The sequence below is a fragment of the Eleutherodactylus coqui genome, chromosome 2 (assembly GCF_035609145.1).
Source record: "Eleutherodactylus coqui strain aEleCoq1 chromosome 2, aEleCoq1.hap1, whole genome shotgun sequence".
Lineage (NCBI taxonomy): Eukaryota > Metazoa > Chordata > Amphibia > Anura > Eleutherodactylidae > Eleutherodactylus > Eleutherodactylus coqui.
Window position 1 is genome coordinate 307,618,343 of NC_089838.1, and position 5,000 is coordinate 307,623,342.

At 45.9% G+C, this 5,000-nt stretch overlaps 18 non-coding genes across 18 annotated transcripts in view; 9 read left to right on the forward strand and 9 right to left on the reverse strand.

Moving 5' to 3' along the window:
• Positions 1-185: 185 nt before the first annotated feature.
• Positions 186-257, reverse strand: TRNAE-CUC (transfer RNA glutamic acid (anticodon CUC)). The gene has a single exon. It is a non-coding gene; the product is annotated as a tRNA-Glu (tRNA).
• A 431-nt stretch (positions 258-688) lies between these two features.
• TRNAM-CAU (transfer RNA methionine (anticodon CAU)) lies at positions 689-761 on the forward strand. Its single transcript has one exon. It is a non-coding gene; the product is annotated as a tRNA-Met (tRNA).
• A 486-nt stretch (positions 762-1,247) lies between these two features.
• On the reverse strand, positions 1,248-1,319 carry TRNAE-CUC (transfer RNA glutamic acid (anticodon CUC)). The gene has a single exon. It is a non-coding gene; the product is annotated as a tRNA-Glu (tRNA).
• Positions 1,320-1,534: 215 nt separating this feature from the next.
• TRNAE-UUC (transfer RNA glutamic acid (anticodon UUC)) lies at positions 1,535-1,606 on the reverse strand. The gene has a single exon. It is a non-coding gene; the product is annotated as a tRNA-Glu (tRNA).
• Positions 1,607-1,750: 144 nt separating this feature from the next.
• On the forward strand, positions 1,751-1,823 carry TRNAM-CAU (transfer RNA methionine (anticodon CAU)). The gene has a single exon. It is a non-coding gene; the product is annotated as a tRNA-Met (tRNA).
• A 486-nt stretch (positions 1,824-2,309) lies between these two features.
• Positions 2,310-2,381, reverse strand: TRNAE-CUC (transfer RNA glutamic acid (anticodon CUC)). Its single transcript has one exon. It is a non-coding gene; the product is annotated as a tRNA-Glu (tRNA).
• Positions 2,382-2,596: 215 nt separating this feature from the next.
• TRNAE-UUC (transfer RNA glutamic acid (anticodon UUC)) lies at positions 2,597-2,668 on the reverse strand. Its single transcript has one exon. It is a non-coding gene; the product is annotated as a tRNA-Glu (tRNA).
• A 144-nt stretch (positions 2,669-2,812) lies between these two features.
• On the forward strand, positions 2,813-2,885 carry TRNAM-CAU (transfer RNA methionine (anticodon CAU)). The gene has a single exon. It is a non-coding gene; the product is annotated as a tRNA-Met (tRNA).
• A 218-nt stretch (positions 2,886-3,103) lies between these two features.
• TRNAR-ACG (transfer RNA arginine (anticodon ACG)) lies at positions 3,104-3,176 on the forward strand. Its single transcript has one exon. It is a non-coding gene; the product is annotated as a tRNA-Arg (tRNA).
• Positions 3,177-3,184: 8 nt separating this feature from the next.
• TRNAH-GUG (transfer RNA histidin (anticodon GUG)) lies at positions 3,185-3,256 on the forward strand. Its single transcript has one exon. It is a non-coding gene; the product is annotated as a tRNA-His (tRNA).
• Positions 3,257-3,382: 126 nt separating this feature from the next.
• Positions 3,383-3,454, reverse strand: TRNAE-CUC (transfer RNA glutamic acid (anticodon CUC)). The gene has a single exon. It is a non-coding gene; the product is annotated as a tRNA-Glu (tRNA).
• A 215-nt stretch (positions 3,455-3,669) lies between these two features.
• TRNAE-UUC (transfer RNA glutamic acid (anticodon UUC)) lies at positions 3,670-3,741 on the reverse strand. Its single transcript has one exon. It is a non-coding gene; the product is annotated as a tRNA-Glu (tRNA).
• A 141-nt stretch (positions 3,742-3,882) lies between these two features.
• TRNAM-CAU (transfer RNA methionine (anticodon CAU)) lies at positions 3,883-3,955 on the forward strand. Its single transcript has one exon. It is a non-coding gene; the product is annotated as a tRNA-Met (tRNA).
• A 218-nt stretch (positions 3,956-4,173) lies between these two features.
• On the forward strand, positions 4,174-4,246 carry TRNAR-ACG (transfer RNA arginine (anticodon ACG)). Its single transcript has one exon. It is a non-coding gene; the product is annotated as a tRNA-Arg (tRNA).
• Positions 4,247-4,254: 8 nt separating this feature from the next.
• TRNAH-GUG (transfer RNA histidin (anticodon GUG)) lies at positions 4,255-4,326 on the forward strand. Its single transcript has one exon. It is a non-coding gene; the product is annotated as a tRNA-His (tRNA).
• Positions 4,327-4,452: 126 nt separating this feature from the next.
• On the reverse strand, positions 4,453-4,524 carry TRNAE-CUC (transfer RNA glutamic acid (anticodon CUC)). The gene has a single exon. It is a non-coding gene; the product is annotated as a tRNA-Glu (tRNA).
• Positions 4,525-4,739: 215 nt separating this feature from the next.
• On the reverse strand, positions 4,740-4,811 carry TRNAE-UUC (transfer RNA glutamic acid (anticodon UUC)). The gene has a single exon. It is a non-coding gene; the product is annotated as a tRNA-Glu (tRNA).
• A 141-nt stretch (positions 4,812-4,952) lies between these two features.
• Positions 4,953-5,000, forward strand: part of TRNAM-CAU (transfer RNA methionine (anticodon CAU)) — a 73-nt gene continuing 25 nt past the window's right edge. The window contains exon 1 of the tRNA in view: positions 4,953-5,000. This exon is cut by the window's right edge and continues 25 nt beyond it. This is a non-coding gene — a tRNA (tRNA-Met).

Consider the following 5,000-nt stretch of genomic DNA (forward strand, 5'->3'; position numbering starts at 1 on the left):
CGTGATCGTATAGTGGTTAGTACTCTGCGTTGTGGCCGCAGCGAATCCGGGTCACAGCATTCTTGATGAAAAAGCAAAGGTGCTCTTGTAGACGGCAAGCCTGAATGATACTTTTATGAACTTTTTGAGCGCTATCTTAATTCAGAGGGTCTTTCGATGTAGTTGCAAGCTTAGGAAAATGCTCATTCCCATACCGGGAGTCGAACCCGGGCCGCCTGGGTGAGAACCAGGAATCCTAACCGCTAGACCATATGGGAACCGCTGAGACCCTTTTTCAGTAATAAGTAGAAAAAAAATCAGTTTCATGATTTGAAAACTCATTTTTAAGCATGGATGGCATCAACAACCACTTGCAAGTGGCCTCGTTAGCGCAGCATTTTTGGCTGCCAAGAGCATCTGCAAACTAAGCCGCTTAATTCTGCAAGAAAGGTGCAGGCCTTTGAATGCAGGCACAAGCTTAGCAAAACACTCATTCCCATACCAGGAGTCGAACCCGGGCCGCCTGGGTGAAAACCAGGAATCCTAACCGCTAGACCATATGGGAAAAGTTGCTTTCACAGCTTGCTTTAAACTTTCCAATATATGTAGATATATACATGTACATATTAAAAAAAAAAAAAAAAAGAAGTTTTGTGCTTACAGAATTCCATCTTATCTCTGGACGGCAACAACCAATCACACGCAAGATGCCTCGTTAGCGCAGTAGGTAGCGCGTCAGTCTCATAATCTGAAGGTCGTGAGTTCGATCCTCACACGGGGCATGGATCTATCCTTGTTTTTTCCCTCCGCCTTAACTGGATAGGCACTGCTCTTTGCCATTCAATACCGAAACGATACTGGATAATATGGAAAGGTAGCAAACAAGGCAGAAGGGTTTTGGCTAGGGGCTAAAAGCAACCGTGTTGAGGTCTTTGAATATGGCTGCGAGCGTAGCAAAAGTCCAAAATGGGGAGCATGATTAGTGGCAACCTCTCACACAGGGCCAGTGGCGCAATGGATAACGCGTCTGACTACGGATCAGAAGATTGTAGGTTCGACTCCTACCTGGCTTGTGAATGTCGCCGTGATCGTATAGTGGTTAGTACTCTGCGTTGTGGCCGCAGCGAATCCGGGTCACAGCATTCTTGATGAAAAAGCAAAGGTGCTCTTGTAGACGGCAAGCCTGAATGATACTTTTATGAACTTTTTGAGCGCTATCTTAATTCAGAGGGTCTTTCGATGTAGTTGCAAGCTTAGGAAAATGCTCATTCCCATACCGGGAGTCGAACCCGGGCCGCCTGGGTGAGAACCAGGAATCCTAACCGCTAGACCATATGGGAACCGCTGAGACCCTTTTTCAGTAATAAGTAGAAAAAAAATCAGTTTCATGATTTGAAAACTCATTTTTAAGCATGGATGGCATCAACAACCACTTGCAAGTGGCCTCGTTAGCGCAGCATTTTTGGCTGCCAAGAGCATCTGCAAACTAAGCCGCTTAATTCTGCAAGAAAGGTGCAGACCTTTGAATGCAGGCACAAGCTTAGCAAAACACTCATTCCCATACCGGGAGTCGAACCCGGGCCGCCTGGGTGAAAACCAGGAATCCTAACCGCTAGACCATATGGGAAAAGTTGCTTTCACAGCTTGCTTTAAACTTTCCAATATATGTAGATACATACATGTACATATTAAAAAAAAAAAAAAAAAGAAGTTTTGTGCTTACAGAATTCCATCTTATCTCTGGACGGCAACAACCAATCACACGCAAGATGCCTCGTTAGCGCAGTAGGTAGCGCGTCAGTCTCATAATCTGAAGGTCGTGAGTTCGATCCTCACACGGGGCATGGATCTATCCTTGTTTTTTCCCTCCGCCTTAACTGGATAGGCACTGCTCTTTGCCATTCAATACCGAAACGATACTGGATAATATGGAAAGGTAGCAAACAAGGCAGAAGGGTTTTGGCTAGGGGCTAAAAGCAACCGTGTTGAGGTCTTTGAATATGGCTGCGAGCGTAGCAAAAGTCCAAAATGGGGAGCATGATTAGTGGCAACCTCTCACACAGGGCCAGTGGCGCAATGGATAACGCGTCTGACTACGGATCAGAAGATTGTAGGTTCGACTCCTACCTGGCTTGTGAATGTCGCCGTGATCGTATAGTGGTTAGTACTCTGCGTTGTGGCCGCAGCGAATCCGGGTCACAGCATTCTTGATGAAAAAGCAAAGGTGCTCTTGTAGACGGCAAGCCTGAATGATACTTTTATGAACTTTTTGAGCGCTATCTTAATTCAGAGGGTCTTTCGATGTAGTTGCAAGCTTAGGAAAATGCTCATTCCCATACCGGGAGTCGAACCCGGGCCGCCTGGGTGAGAACCAGGAATCCTAACCGCTAGACCATATGGGAACCGCTGAGACCCTTTTTCAGTAATAAGTAGAAAAAAAATCAGTTTCATGATTTGAAAACTCATTTTTAAGCATGGATGGCATCAACAACCACTTGCAAGTGGCCTCGTTAGCGCAGCATTTTTGGCTGCCAAGAGCATCTGCAAACTAAGCCGCTTAATTCTGCAAGAAAGGTGCAGACCTTTGAATGCAGGCACAAGCTTAGCAAAACACTCATTCCCATACCGGGAGTCGAACCCGGGCCGCCTGGGTGAAAACCAGGAATCCTAACCGCTAGACCATATGGGAAAAGTTGCTTTCACAGCTTGCTTTAAACTTTCCAATATATGTAGATACATACATGTACATATTAAAAAAAAAAAAAAAAAGAAGTTTTGTGCTTACAGAATTCCATCTTATCTCTGGACGGCAACAACCAATCACACGCAAGATGCCTCGTTAGCGCAGTAGGTAGCGCGTCAGTCTCATAATCTGAAGGTCGTGAGTTCGATCCTCACACGGGGCATGGATCTATCCTTGTTTTTTCCCTCCGCCTTAACTGGATAGGCACTGCTCTTTGCCATTCAATACCGAAACGATACTGGATAATATGGAAAGGTAGCAAACAAGGCAGAAGGGTTTTGGCTAGGGGCTAAAAGCAACCGTGTTGAGGTCTTTGAATATGGCTGCGAGCGTAGCAAAAGTCCAAAATGGGGAGCATGATTAGTGGCAACCTCTCACACAGGGCCAGTGGCGCAATGGATAACGCGTCTGACTACGGATCAGAAGATTGTAGGTTCGACTCCTACCTGGCTCGTGAATGTCGCCGTGATCGTATAGTGGTTAGTACTCTGCGTTGTGGCCGCAGCAACCCCGGTTCGAATCCGGGTCACGGCATTCTTGATGAAAAAGCAAAGGTGCTCTTGTAGACGGCAAGCCTGAATGATACTTTTATGAACTTTTTGAGCGCTATCTTAATTCAGAGGGTCTTTCGATGTAGTTGCAAGCTTAGGAAAATGCTCATTCCCATACCGGGAGTCGAACCCGGGCCGCCTGGGTGAGAACCAGGAATCCTAACCGCTAGACCATATGGGAACCACTGAGACCCTTTTTCAGTAATAAGTAGAAAAAAAATCAGTTTCATGATTTGAAAACTCATTTTTAAGCATGGATGGCATCAACAACCACTTGCAAGTGGCCTCGTTAGCGCAGCATTTTTGGCTGCCAAGAGCATCTGCAAACTAAGCCGCTTAATTCTGCAAGAAAGGTGCAGGCCTTTGAATGCAGGCACAAGCTTAGCAAAACACTCATTCCCATACCGGGAGTCGAACCCGGGCCGCCTGGGTGAAAACCAGAAATCCTAACCGCTAGACCATATGGGAAAAGTTGCTTTCACAGCTTGCTTTAAACTTTCCAATATATGTAGATATATACATGTACATATTAAAAAAAAAAAAAAGAAGTTTTGTGCTTACAGAATTCCATCTTATCTCTGGACGGCAACAACCAATCACACGCAAGATGCCTCGTTAGCGCAGTAGGTAGCGCGTCAGTCTCATAATCTGAAGGTCGTGAGTTCGATCCTCACACGGGGCATGGATCTATCCTTGTTTTTTCCCTCCGCCTTAACTGGATAGGCACTGCTCTTTGCCATTCAATACCGAAACGATACTGGATAATATGGAAAGGTAGCAAACAAGGCAGAAGGGTTTTGGCTAGGGGCTAAAAGCAACCGTGTTGAGGTCTTTGAATATGGCTGCGAGCGTAGCAAAAGTCCAAAATGGGGAGCATGATTAGTGGCAACCTCTCACACAGGGCCAGTGGCGCAATGGATAACGCGTCTGACTACGGATCAGAAGATTGTAGGTTCGACTCCTACCTGGCTCGTGAATGTCGCCGTGATCGTATAGTGGTTAGTACTCTGCGTTGTGGCCGCAGCAACCCCGGTTCGAATCCGGGTCACGGCATTCTTGATGAAAAAGCAAAGGTGCTCTTGTAGACGGCAAGCCTGAATGATACTTTTATGAACTTTTTGAGCGCTATCTTAATTCAGAGGGTCTTTCGATGTAGTTGCAAGCTTAGGAAAATGCTCATTCCCATACCGGGAGTCGAACCCGGGCCGCCTGGGTGAGAACCAGGAATCCTAACCGCTAGACCATATGGGAACCGCTGAGACCCTTTTTCAGTAATAAGTAGAAAAAAAATCAGTTTCATGATTTGAAAACTCATTTTTAAGCATGGATGGCATCAACAACCACTTGCAAGTGGCCTCGTTAGCGCAGCATTTTTGGCTGCCAAGAGCATCTGCAAACTAAGCCGCTTAATTCTGCAAGAAAGGTGCAGACCTTTGAATGCAGGCACAAGCTTAGCAAAACACTCATTCCCATACCGGGAGTCGAACCCGGGCCGCCTGGGTGAAAACCAGAAATCCTAACCGCTAGACCATATGGGAAAAGTTGCTTTCACAGCTTGCTTTAAACTTTCCAATATATGTAGATATATACATGTACATATTAAAAAAAAAAAAAAGAAGTTTTGTGCTTACAGAATTCCATCTTATCTCTGGACGGCAACAACCAATCACACGCAAGATGCCTCGTTAGCGCAGTAGGTAGCGCGTCAGTCTCATAATCTGAAGGTC